Source organism: Sciurus carolinensis, chromosome 16 (assembly GCF_902686445.1).
Source record: "Sciurus carolinensis chromosome 16, mSciCar1.2, whole genome shotgun sequence".
Taxonomy (NCBI): Eukaryota; Metazoa; Chordata; class Mammalia; order Rodentia; family Sciuridae; genus Sciurus; species Sciurus carolinensis.
Window position 1 is genome coordinate 19,215,967 of NC_062228.1, and position 11,048 is coordinate 19,227,014.

Here is an 11,048-nt window from a genome sequence, read left to right on the forward strand (position 1 = left end):
CACATTTTTCTAGGATATTACTGTACTGGAATATTCCATCATGATGTTCTTCCTTCTTCTGTTCAGAGCAGTTAACTTTGCCTCATTATTATTTCATTGGGCTGAGCTTTAGTGAAACACAGCCTTTAATTTGTTTATTTAACATTCCTAGTCTGCACTTGCTGATAGAGTATAACTGATTAATTAATTAATTGTAGCCTGCCACGGCTTATGCTGGATCATGACAATATTTCAGACACTAATGGGAACTCAGGCAGAGGTGGGTGGTGATGGAGATGTGTCACAAAGCCAGGACCTGAATCTAAGGCATGGGTGGGAACAGGCTGGGCTCCACCAGCAGTATCCAATCAAGGTTCTGAGGCCACCAGGCCTGGCCAAGGTAAGAAGTAGACCAGCATCCTTGATCATACAGAATCTAAAGTGAGTCTATTGCTCAGGGCAGGCACCCGCTAAGCTTAGAGGAGTGAGTTCCTTGGAGCTTGTTAATGGGAAATCAGCTTGTCTTGGATTGTCCTGCCTGAGTTTGTCCATCTGTGTAAGCCCTGATGATTGTTTAATCTTTGACCACTGGTGATCAACTCAAACTTCAGTTCCTTCTTTCCTCCCTGGACACTGGTACAACCAATCTTATCCTGAAGCTATCCAGGAGCCCCTAGGTTATCTCATTAGCATACCAAAAGACAGGTGTGACTTTGAAGATAAGTAACTGTGCCTCAGGAAACAGGGACAGGGTTCTAATTGGTTTATTTCTTAATACATCACAGTGAACCATGGGTATGAAGCACAAAGTCTTTGCAGCTATAAGGACCTGATTTTTGGTCAACTCGTGTTGTTGTTGTTGTCCCAGAAACTTCCCCTCATCCTTTAAGACCACCTTGTGTCACCTCCCAGTGAAGTCTCCTGTCCCCCTAGCCATAGTTGAGCCTCCTGCCTTTGTACGCAGGCAGCTGCAGGCTCATATCGATAAAAGGACCCTCACAAAAGGCATTTTGGGGCCTGGTTTTGTTTAAACTCTGCGACTGGGTGAAATTATTTAGCCCCTCTCGAGTCCACTTTCCACATCCAGATAAGTTGGAATGCTCATTTCTGACTCCCCAGGATTGTTTGGCCAAACAAGGAGCCAGAGTGAATGCTTGGGCCCGGAAGATGCAAGACAAGCGCTAAACACTCAGCGAAGTACTTGATCTTGTCCCCCAAACCATGGAAATACTTAGGGAGGGGATGATGAGCAACTGCCCCAAGGAGATCAGCTGAGAGACCGGATGTCCCTGGCCATTATGAACAGGGGTCTTTTTGGAGTTATTTGAAGAAGGGGGTGCAGGAAGTGGGGAGATGCCACCTTGCTTGGATGTTTTAGGGTGGATGGTCAAAAAGTGTACCTTCTTTAGAGTTGGCTACTCTCCAAAATGGACACTTTGTTTTGTTTAATTTATTTACTTTTTGATCATTCTGATCTTTAGGGTTATAGCTATAAAGAATTGGTCTGATATCTTATATCTGGTCTTATATCTAAAAAGATAGGCAAAGTAAGAGCACATTTTTCAGTCTACTGGGACCAAAGTGAAAATAGGGGTGCTGGGCTAGAAGTCAGGAGGTCTGAACTCTGCTCCCATGCCCACAGGAGCCGGGGCTTCCCCTGCGCAGAAGGTTCATTCCTGCCAGATTCCTTTAACCACTGAGGACCTATTATACACCAGGTGCTGAGCTGGGCCCCAGAGCCCAGCCCTGACTACTGACATCCCATCCTAAAAGAACTTGCCTTTTGTGAGGCTCCTTTTATCCATATGAGCCAGCAGCTGCCTGTGTACAAAGGAAGGAGGCTCAACTATGGCTGGGGGGACAGGAGACTTCACTGGGAGGTGACACAAGGTGGTCTTAAAGGATGAAGGGAAGTTTCTGGGACAACAACATGAAAAGGAAGGACGTATGTCTATGAGGGAAGACAAGAGCACAGTCTAAAGGGGAAGGGCAGGGAGGAACCGTGTTGCGCTGGGGCATCTTCCCAGGCTTGGGAGAAATGGAAGTTCTCGTGAAATTATGTTTAGTGATCCTGTAATTATCTTCACCCTAGGAAGGAGGATAATGTCCAAATGAGACAGATTTTTCCTGGGCATGGGTTCCTCCTTGGACCCAGCCCCAGCTATTCAGCATGTCCTGTCTGGTTAGGACATACCATGCCAGCTTCAGATTAAAGCCCAGCCCTGCAGGGACTCTGGCTTCTCCCGGTGGCCTGGTTTGTTCATGGGCACAGTGCCTGGCACAAGGTCGTTCTGTAATAGACATTTGCTGGAGAACGAATCAAAATGAGGGAATAAATGGGTTTTACATTTTGATTTTGTCTCTTTCTGTATGAAGGGGACTTAGGCAAGTAATTTTTTCTCCTTATGTAGGCTTTATTAGCTATAAAATGCAATTTATAATCTGCAGGGTTGTGGTGAAAGATTAAATGAAACCTGTCAGTTCCTGGTACACAGTAGGTGCTTTGCAGCTTTCCAAAGTTAAATTCAGGTTGATGGAGGAATGCACAAAGTCCTTTAGACTAAGTTTGTGCTCACCAGTCCATAGGAGTCTCATCCTCTTTATTTTGCTCTCCTGGAAATTGAGAAATTCAGGAACAGCCTGCCAGCAACTCTGGAAACTTGTGTCTTATCTGCTCTCAGTTTTTTCATCCACAAAATGGGAATATGGACCTTTTATCTAGAGAGCTTTGCTGGCAGCCTGGAAACCTTTACCTACTCTGCAGGACCCTGTAAAAAAGGATCAAAGTTTACTTCCCATGTGCTCTGCAGGAGGAGGATGCCAGGAAAGAGTAATGGTAACTATCTATATATCTCTGGGATCTGACCTATGATTGTTTCGGTTCAAACAATAGTGTTTAGCAGTGCTTAGCTAGGCTTCAAACTTCCATCTGCTCCTTGGGTTTTCAGGGGACAGAGTCTGGAGCAGGGGCATATAGTCTCTCAGCCTCACAAATGTTACCTTGAATAGTTCACCTTGTGAAAGAAAGCATGAGCAAGGCTTGAGGACCAACTTTGTTTTCTGTTTTTTAATTGCAGAACAGGAAGGCATTTCTTGCAATATATTTCTGGTTAGCAACTTGAGTAGAGACAGAGTAGATCCTAAAAAATAAAAATGTAAAAAAAATCTCTGTGTTAAGGGAAAGATTGACTGATTTGCTTTTGGGCTGTGTACTAAGATGAAATATCAAAAGGAAAATATTTGTTGAGTAGGTCAACTCAAAGCACCCAATTATCTTTAAAGCAGAAAAAATTTAGAGATGATCCAAAGTGGGAAAGACATTATGGCAGAAATAGAGGTGGTGGGGTGACCCAAGGTCTTAGAGAGACCCATCATGGATATAATCCATATCAGTTCCCACACATTGACTGGAATAGACAATATGGAAACAGGAAGTCAAAATGGCTACTCACATGGAGTGGTGGGAAGTTCTTGGAGGCAGCATAAGTTTTAAGAGAAAGGATGTTAGGCATAAGTAAAAGGAATGGAGAGTTTGTTCTGATCTGAGAAGCACTGGACCAAGGCAGGGTCAGGCCATGGGGGCTGCTAGGTGGACAGTCAGCTTTGTTCAGGGCTGACTGCATGGCTGGTCCCAGGTCCTGGTTTTGACTTTGTCACTCAGTGCCTGGGTCTCCTGGGGCTAGCTGCCTTCTCTCTCTCAGAACATCAGGGTCCTTCTTTAAAATCTGGCTCTCATGTCTGTTTAAAGGCATGAAATGTGAAAATGAAAACGAAAAGATCAACTTTAGCTCAACAAATGTTACTCCTCTCCTGTTCTTCTTCTGAACCTCCTGCAGACCAACTCCTCTTGGCCAAAGGTTATTGGATAAAAGGTGAGGAAAGTCCCAGAACCCTCAAAGAGTCATTGGGCATAACTGGGCAGTGTTACCCTCATCTTTCCCCAAAATTGCTGACTGGGAGTCTGCATCAGAAGGATGACAGCATGAGATGCTGTGACCACAGCTGCACCCAGGCTGCCATGCCAAGAAAATGAGCCAAATGGGCCCGTCTTCCTATCGTCTTTAAACTGAGAGCTGACATCCTGCCTCAAAGTGAGGGACACGCTGCAGCTGCTCCTATTGCAAAAATGTTTCTATGAATGATGAGAAATCTTCTGCAGAAATAGACCATGATAGGCAGAGTGGTAGCTCCCAAAGAAGTCCATGTAGTAATTCCTGGAAAATGAATATGATACCTTATGTGGCAAAAGGGTATTCAAGTTATAGATGACATAAGGTTGCCAGTCAACTATCCTTAAGAGAGGGAGATTATCCAGGATTATGTAGGTGAACTCACAGGGTCAACAAATGAAGTTCAAACTCCATTTGAACTCACAGGGTCCTTAAAGAGGAAAAGAAGACAGAGAGATGGCATCAGAAGGACTTTGCCTAACATTGCTGGTTTGAAGGTGGAGAAAGGGGCTATGAGCCAAGGAATGTGAGCTGTTAATAAGGCAGAAAGGCAAAGAAATAGATTCTCACTTAGAACTACCAGAAAGAATCACAGCTCTGCTGCCATCTTTTTAAAAATATATTTTTAGTGATAGAAGGACAAAATACCTTTAATTAATTAATTAACTAATTAATTTGCTTGTTTATTTATTTATTTCTGTGGTGCTAAGAATTGAACCCAGTGCCTGACACATGCTAGGCAAGTGCTCTACCACTGAGCCACCACCCTAGCCCCTCTGCTGCCATCTTGATTTCATCTCAGCCCCGTGAGACCCATGTTGAACTTCTAACTTATGGAAGTTTAAGATGATATATTGGTATCATTTGAAACTATCAAGTTCATGATAGTTTGTTGTAGCAATGGAAACCCCTGCACTTACCCTCCACCTTTAATTCACCCTCAAGAATTGCAGTAGGCCCTTTGCTTCATGTATTCCTGCATTCATTCATCCACTTATTCCTGCATATATATTTACTCATGTTCCCTGTACCTTCAGTTCCAAACTTGTAAATAGGAATTAATGGTAGAAAAATATTTCATAGGGTCCTTTTGAGGGTTAAATTAAATACACCAAGTAAGGTTTTAGCACATTGAGAGGCATACTGCAAGCACTATAAGTGTTAATTGTCTCTATTTTTGTTTTTCCAGTTGTTCAGTGAGCAAACAACACTCTGGCACCAAGCTTGTGTTGGCTCTCTCACGGTTCCTTCATGGGAGAATGGGTAAGACAAGATTGAAAGGCTGCCTTCCCTAGGACCCTCCCTTAATAACCTCTCTTGGTCTTACTGGCCATGTTTATCTGCAAGGCAAACTGGTAGATGTAGTCTGTTAACTTAGTTCGTACCAGACCCTAAATAACAGCAGGGTTCTATTTTTTAGAGAGAAAGGGAGATGGGATTTCAGCAGGAAATTACCCATAATTGGTCAATGCTTTGTAACCAAAGGAAGGAAGTTAGAAAATGGAAAAATGATTTAGGAGGTACCATTATGTACCGTATCTGTTATGTGTGTTCCATTTGAACTCATGATGACTCTCCAAGGTTAGTAATCTTATACCACTTCAACTTGATAAAACAGAGACTGAAGATCACACAACTAATCAGAGGCAGAGGCAAAATTAACCACTGGACATTGAATTTCAAATCAACCCTCCAACTATCCTCTATTCCCTCCTCTTGAAAGCTGGGGACAGGGGCTGCAGGCAAATCCAGAAGACTGAAAGTCCCTCTTTTCCTTGTGTATTTACTCTAGCTTGACTGCAAAATAGGTGAATATAGCTCAGAAGGGCACAGAACAGACTGGTTTTCTCCACCTTTCCACCTCTTCCTGGGCACTACTGTGGGAACAATGCTGGCTTCAGCCCTCACCTTATCCTAGGACCTGGGTAACAGGAAGTGTCCCCATGGAGCAAATGCAAACAATAGACTCTGCCGGAGCAAGTCTTCCAAATGAACAAACTTCTCCTCTTCTGGTTTTTGAGAAGTCATGCACGCTGTTTACCTTCACCCTGAAGCTTCCTGGGGGTATGGGGGTCGCCCTAAGCTCTGATAGTTTCCTCTCAGTAGAGAGTTTCTTGGATCACTGATGCCCACTGTTTTTTCTATTCACACTTCAGGACAATATTTTTGCTCCCTGAGCCCTCTCTGGACAGCTAACTCCATCTTATGTGAGCAAGTTTTCATGGAAAAAAAATCCCTTCAGGTGACTGAGAAACTGGGGGCTCCATCTGTCCAGGCCAAGATCTGTCATCACTTGTCCCATCTGAAATTGAGGCACATTAATGTGAGAAAGACAATAAGCCAGCAAATAAAATGGGGTCTTTTGTTGTCATAATAATAATTAGTCCAAGAGAAACCAGTTTAATGATTAGGATCAGTATTTGAGGCAGAATCTCTTCGAATCAGCATGCTTTGGACACCATCACGCCTAAAGGTGACTGATGACTAAGAAAAGCCAGGTACATGTCTGGGATCACAGGAGGAAGCACAAGCAAGAGCTTCCTAATGCCTCTTCCTCACACAGGGTGACAAGGTCACTTGGGGCTAAACTGCACCAACTTTAACCAAAGCATTGGGGATGGGCTGGTGACTTCACAATCAGTGGAAGCTCTCACCCCAACAGTAGTGGCCTGAACATGGGAAATGTTGAGAAATCTTACTTGTTAATGAGATTGGCATCCTGAGTTGGCCTCTCCAGTCTGCCTGTGTTCAAAGCCATCGGAGGGCCATGACAACTGGACAGGATGGCTGCGCACAGCGTGCAGATCACCTTCCACACCCTAAGCTCGTGTCACAGGATTTGTCTGGGTCTCCTCCATGAGAACGTCTAGATATCCTGGAGTTTTCCTGGATTTTTCTCTGTGTGTTTATTTTTCATGCAGCTGAAGTAGAATCTGAAAGAAGAGAACAGGCAAAATAAATTTGACTTGATGAAGTACTTACTATGAGGCAGGCAATGTGCCGAGGGCTTTACGACAATTATCTGATTACTTCCTTAAAGCAATGCCATTATATCAAATTTATAGATTAAAAAACTAAGGCTTGTGGAGATTAACTTGCCAAAGTAAAGCCAGCTCATGAGTCTAGAGCCAGCATCCCACCCAGATCTGTGGAACTGTAAGGGGAGTTAGGCCTTTTCACTCATCTAAGTGAGTAACCTCCAATAATCCACACTTTTATCCTTATGAATCTTGGGAAATGGATGTTTCTTATTATGCCCTGGAGGCAAGACAAAAATCTACCATGCCTTACAAGCTATCAGATAAATATTAAATTATGTTTGATTAAAATTTTGTTCGAAAAACCTCTTGCCCTATTCCAACATTGAAAACTAGGATTTCATGCTTGCAATATCTGGAGCTTTTCTGTTTAAATAAAACACTCAATTAACCAGAACATTAAGTTCTTGAGCATTTCAGAGTTTGTCTATAAAATATATAAGGAATAAAATATGGAGAAGAACTTGCAGACGATGTTTTGAGAAGCATTTTGGTGGTCATGTGATTATACCCAATGGTGAATAACAACTGACTTCTGATCTCATTCTGTTCTGGTCTTTCTTTTCCCTTCAATTTCCACTGACTGGAAGATTTGGAGGCAACGGAGAAGGATTGTTATTTCTGTGCTTTTAGATGCCCCAGGGTAACTGATGACAGGTGAAAGCAGGGGCCCCATGAGGTGACACAAGCAAGAACTTCATAATCCCTTTCCCTAACACACTGTCAGAAGGCCATCTGAGACCAAACCACAAGAATTTTAATCAAAGCACTGACAATACACTGGTAACTTCACAATTAGAAGAAATATGTTCACAATCCATGATATGGACTTCACGAGCTATGGTGGATGAGACAATGGCCTCCAATTCACTAGTCGCTTCCTTTCCCACACTGGGCTTCCTATCTGACAAAGAGAAGACGTGAATTAATCTGCCCATTGTGTCAAAACCCCTCAGCTGTGTCTATAGCATCCACTGAAGGGACAGTGAGGTACCTGATGTGCACACAGCATTTATCTTCATTTCCTCAACAGAAATTCTGCAGAGTTGTAGTTATTTCACCCAGTGTACAGATAAAGTTACTGAAGGTCTAGAAATTTAAGAGATTCCTCAAGGATTATATTAATGAATAAGCCTATGTCCAAGCAGATCATATTGTGGCAGATGTTGGGGCCTGTTGAGGGGCTACAGTTCTTGTAGGAAGCACTGTTGTGGGCCACCATTGAAAGAAGTCTTCCCTGGGTAAGGATCATATAATATCCTGGTTCTACCTACCACCCCCAACAGCTACATCTCCAAGGAAGGAAGCTGTTCCTGGCCTTGTTCAGAGAAGAACTTTACATATTTAAGAAAATAGTGTTCTTCTCCTCAAACTTTATAAATAAGGCAAAGAGGATTGAGTGATTGAATGTTAGCAAAATAAATCCCTCAGAAATAAATGAACATTTCATATTGCGCTTCATTTCAGTTTCATGAGTTCCAAAATAGCACTTCAAGTGATTAATGTTTTCTTCATTAACCATAACTAAGCCTGAGCAAAGCCTCTCTCCTTTCTATAACTTGTTTTTATAGGAGATTGAGTGTGGTTCATTTCTAAAAGTAACCCTTTGACACCTGCTGTAAGTGGCTCAGGTATTGAAGAGTATGAGTTTTGCCGTTAGCAGACCTGAGCTCCAATCTAGGTCTGTGACTTTCTGAGTAACCTGGAAAGAATGAGCCTTTATTCTACATTATCATATGAGTATATCAGTTTGGACCTCATAGAACCATGGTGATCTCTTACATTGCTAGCCTCTAGTGAACTCTCCTCCTATGCCTGTGCTCTGACACTTGGCTGTGTTTATGGCTTACTTTGGGCAATAGAATGTGGTGGAATTTCCAAGAATACTAAAAGTGTATGTCCTTCTGAGTCAATGATTCTCAGTGGGAGCTGATTCTTCCTTTGAAAGGGTCACAGTATCAATGCCAAGAGAGATTTTTCATGATCCCAACTAGGGGAATCCTCTTGGTGTCCAGCAAGAGGAGGTCAGTGATATGGTCAAATATCTACAGTGTACAACATGAATATCTACCACCTCTTCCCTGCACACAAACAATCATTCATCCCCAAATGCCAATAATGCTCAAATGAGAAACCCTATTATAAATACTTAGGCTGTGTGCCCTGGTCCTAAGTCTCTGTGTAAGAAGACCAGTTACCTTACTGGGGGTGGGGTCATATGAAGGGCCTTCTTAGAGATGAGGAGCCCACATTGAAATGAGGTCTCTAGGCTCCCTGGAGAGAGCAAAAGGAGCACAGTTATCCCATTGTCTAGCTAAGTCCAGACCACAGCTGTCTTCCTGGTTGAATGCAGCTAGTAAGCAAGCACCAGCCAGACAGGCTAAAGAACTGCCCAATTCAGCCCAGCTCAGCTTTCATAATCATGAACAAAATTTAAATTTTTATTGTTGCCATTTTAGATTTTGGAGTGGTTTGCTATACATCAGTTGATAACCAGAACCAAGCATGCAATTAAAAAAAAAAAAAAAAACCTATGGCATCTCAATTAACATCAGGTTCCTGTTTCTGCCAAGGATGCTTGGTCCATCACTTAAATCCCTTCTTCAGGCCCCGGGGCTTTCATCCCCTATCTGCTGGTAGTAGTGGAGGTTGACAGTCCACGCTTTGCCTTGCTAGGATTGCCCTCAGCTGGTGAGAGTTGCCTCACCGAAGCTCCCAATCCCTTCTCTGGGACAACTGCATCGAATGACTGGTCCACATGTTTGGAAGGAAAGCCTTTGTCTCGAAGGAGGACCATGAAGGGTCACCCCAGCTCTAGAGTTCCCCAGGGCCACTGCTGAGAAGGCAGCTGGGAAGTGCCTCCTGTTGCCATCTCCAGTGACCTTCAGCCCCTTTGGGTCTGAATCTTAAGAAAAGTGCCCCCAAGAATGTCCTGCATGCACATCTTGGTCTCAGAACCTGTCTTCCAGGGAACCTGACTTGCAGTACTTTTCTTTGTTTTGTTTTGTTTTGGCGGTGCTGGGGATTGAACCCAGGGCCTTGTGCTTACGAGGCAAGCACTCTACCAACTGAGCTATATCCCCAGCCCTGCAGTACTTTTCTTAACCCATGTTTTCCATCCAGACATTTTTACCTTAAGGCCAAGGTAGATTGACCAAGAGCACCATCCCTGGATACAGAAGTAGGCCTTAGCCTCTGCTCCACCACTGACTTTTGGTCTGATCTTGTTAAGGATCAGTTGCTTTCACCATAAAGAAACAATAAGCTTTCCCTAAACCCAAAGAGAGTTTTAAAAGTTTAACTGTAACTCTGGGAAACTTATAAATAGCCAAGAAACATAAGAAAACATATTAATCTTCACCAGAAATGCAAAAACTGCAAATTAAATCCACCTTGAATATGATTTTACACTGACTAAATTAGCAGAATGAAGTAAAAATAAATTCAAATACACATTGCTGGTGACATTATGGTGAATATTGGGTCCTTTTAATCTGTTGATTTAAATATAAATTCCTCAACACCAGGAGAAAATAATATGGCAAAACAAAATAGAAGCTATAAATACATTCTTACCCTTTGACCCATTAATTGTGTTGTGAGTTTCTATGTGAATAAGTTTGTTGAAGAGAAGATTTGAAATTTAAATTCTGAGCTCTTAAGATTCACCAAGCTCAAAAACATGTATGGTGTGTGCATAAATAAGTACTGGGCAGGAGGAAGGTGGAGCATACAGTTAGACAATTGGGGGCTACGCAAGAATTGCATAAGAAAAAAATGAATGATATTAAACATATTATTGCAATGTTTCTCCAAGCTTGGTCTTCTGACTAGCAACATCCAAGTAATATGGCACATTATTCAAAGGTGCCACCCTTTGGCTGACCCGAAATTTCAATAAGCAGTATGTGTGTGAGTTGAGTCTGGGGAACCTGCAGTATAATGAATTTTTCCAGGTGTCCTTGTACTTCCCAAGTATGACCATCTTCTATTGAAACTGTTCTTTTATGGCTTTTTAAGGGAGGTAGCATCGAGGGATATTATTCTTTCAAATTTGCCATAGTTATTGTGTTATTATGTT

General features: G+C 42.6%; 1 non-coding gene across 1 annotated transcript; it reads right to left on the bottom strand.

The window, feature by feature from the left end:
- Positions 1-9,977: 9,977 nt before the first annotated feature.
- On the bottom strand, positions 9,978-10,050 carry Trnat-cgu (transfer RNA threonine (anticodon CGU)). Its single transcript has one exon. It is a non-coding gene; the product is annotated as a tRNA-Thr (tRNA).
- Positions 10,051-11,048: the final 998 nt, after the last annotated feature.